At 77.0% G+C, this 2,500-nt stretch overlaps 1 non-coding gene across 1 annotated transcript; it reads left to right on the forward strand.

Annotated features, from left to right (window-relative positions):
* Window positions 1-2,325: 2,325 nt before the first annotated feature.
* Window positions 2,326-2,478, forward strand: LOC148218706 (5.8S ribosomal RNA). Its single transcript, XR_015800238.1, has one exon. It is a non-coding gene; the product is annotated as a 5.8S ribosomal RNA (ribosomal RNA).
* Window positions 2,479-2,500: the final 22 nt, after the last annotated feature.

Below are 2,500 nucleotides of genomic sequence, written 5' to 3' on the forward strand. Positions count from 1 at the left end.
GCGGCCGATGGCGCAAGGCGATGGCCAACGTGTGTAAAAAGGGTGCGCGCGGGAAGGCCTTCGGGGCTCGGAGGAGGCGGCTCCTCCGGCCCTTCCCCAGAGCGCGGGGGGGGACGCGGGGCTTTGCCGCCCGGCAAAATCCCGCTCTCCTTGGCCGAGCGGCCTCCTCGCGCGGCAGAGGAGCTCCCGAGGGCCGGGCTCCGGCAGTTCCGGGTCGCGCCTCCAGGGGGAGCGCGCACGTGCGCGAGCCGCCGCCGGGTGGCGCGGCGGCGACGGTCCGCACCGTCGTCGCCGTGGCCTCTCTCGGCCGGGGGTGTGCGAGGTTTCTCGGTGGCTGGGCCGTGTTCCCCGCGCCGGCGGGGCGGCCCGAGCCGCGGTGGTCCTCTCGGGCGCAGCGCCGGGCTACTGAGGGAAACCCCGGGCCCCGAGAAGGATTGCCGCGGTGATGGCAGCGGACGTCGGGCGCGCCCCCGCCGGTGGACGCTCCCCCGAGGGTGGCAGCGGGGGAGGCACCCCGGCGGGGCCATGCAGGTCGTTTCCCTCACCCCAGGGCCAGGTACCTAGCGCTTCGCGCCTCGGCGGTCTCCTGCCGGTTTCCCTCGGCGTCGTCAAACGCCTGTTGGGGGCCGAAAGGGCCGCCGAGCCGGGCGGAGGTTTAAAGACTCGGGCGGCCCGGCACGGCCCCGCCGCGGCGGCGGCGGCGGTGGCGGCGGCGGCAGCGGGTGTCGGGCGGTGGCGGCGCGGGGCGCCATCGAGGGGTGGGGAGCTACTCCCGCCGATCCCCTGCGGTGGCGTGTCCGTCGCGACCGGCCGCGCTCGCCGTCGTCGGCGTCCCGCCGCGCTTGCCCGCGCGCGGGGGCCACCCGTGCCGGGCCGGGGAAGGGGCGCCCTGCCCCCCCCTCTCTGCGGCCCGGTCTCGGCGGAGAGGCCGCGGCGCGCGATCGGCCGCGGGGGGCCGACCCCGCTGGCCTCTGCGATGCGGGGCGACGCCGGCAGAGGGCGCGCGCTCTCTGCCTTACCTACCTCAGCTGCGGGGTTGCGGCCGCCGGGGCCCGCCGCGCTCTCTCGCTCTTTCTCCTTAGCCGCCGCCGCGGGCTCGCGGGCGGCGCCGCGTCAGGCGCGACCGCGCGCCTCTCGCCTCGACGGCCTTGTCGCCTCGAACCGCACCGCGGCGGCGCCGGCCGCCGGCCACCCCTGACTCGGAGCGCTGTCCCCGCCCGTTGGGGCGCAGCGCTCGGCCGGCTCCTCCATCGCCGGAGGTCCGGCGGGCGCGGGCGACCCCGTGCCGAGCGGCGGCGTCGCCGCTCGGCGAGTGTCCCCGCCCCCCCCGGGGGGGGGGGACGGTCGGCCGCGAGGCGCCCGCCTTCACCGGCGGCCGTCCCGGCCCGGGCCCCGCCCGTCCGCTTCCCCGTCGCCCTTCCCGGCCGCGTGTGGGCCAAAAAAAAGGGGAGGCGTGCGGGGCGGCCGCGGGGGCGCTTCCCCGTCCGGTCCCCGAGTGGAAACGAGGGGAGCGGGCGGTGCCCCCCGGCTCAGCCGCCGTACGCCTGCCCGCTGGGCGCGTGCTCGCGGAAGGGCAGCTCGGCGGTGCGAAGCGGCGGCGGTCCCGGGAGTGCGGCCGCGGGTGGCGGAGGGGTTTTGCCGAGCGGCAGACCTCGGGCGCTCCGCGATGCCGGCTCGGGTCTCGGCGGCGTCCCGCCTCCGGCGCCGGTGGCGGAGCGCGGCCCGCCGGGCGTTCGCCTTCCGGCGGGCAAGCGGTCCCGCGCCAGGGGTTGCGCCGGCGGAACGGTCCCGCCGCCGCGTGGCGTTTCGGGCGACGTTCAGGGGCCGCTGGCGGGAGAGCCGGCCCCCGCGTTTTGGCGCGGCGGCGTTCCGCGAGTCGGCGGAGCGGTGAAAAGGAGAAGCCAGGGAGTGAGCCGGGAGCGGCGGGGGCCGGCGGTCGCGCCCCCGGCCCGCGAACGCGTAGTCGTCCCGTGATCGAGAGGCCGGGCGGGCCACCGTGCCCCCCGCGGTCCGGCGCGTTGCCGCACAAGCCCCTCCGCGCGGAGGTCGGGCCGAGCCCGGGCGCCTGGGCCGCCTCCGAAGGACGGCACGCGAGGCGGCGTCTCCCCTCGCGGGGGGAGGCGGTCGGGGGCGCGGGCCCCTCCGCCTTTCTTTGGCCGACCTTCGGAGCGTTGCGCGGGGTTTCTCTTTTTTGCCCCGCGCTTTCTCCTCCTCCTCCTCCGTTTGTGTGTGCTCGTACGGTCGAAGCGGGGCGCGCGGGGGCGCGCGCGTCCCTGCAGAAACAGAAAAGGGGCCGCTTCACGCGAGCGGTCCCGAAAGCCAGACAACTCTTAGCGGTGGATCACTCGGCTCGTGCGTCGATGAAGAACGCAGCTAGCTGCGAGAATTAATGTGAATTGCAGGACACATTGATCATCGACACTTCGAACGCACTTGCGGCCCCGGGTTCCTCCCGGGGCTACGCCTGTCTGAGCGTCGCTTGACGATCAATCGCCGTCCG

This window comes from Sturnus vulgaris, unplaced genomic scaffold, assembly GCF_052056855.1.
Source record: "Sturnus vulgaris isolate bStuVul1 unplaced genomic scaffold, bStuVul1.hap1 Scaffold_166, whole genome shotgun sequence".
Taxonomy (NCBI): domain Eukaryota; kingdom Metazoa; phylum Chordata; class Aves; order Passeriformes; family Sturnidae; genus Sturnus; species Sturnus vulgaris.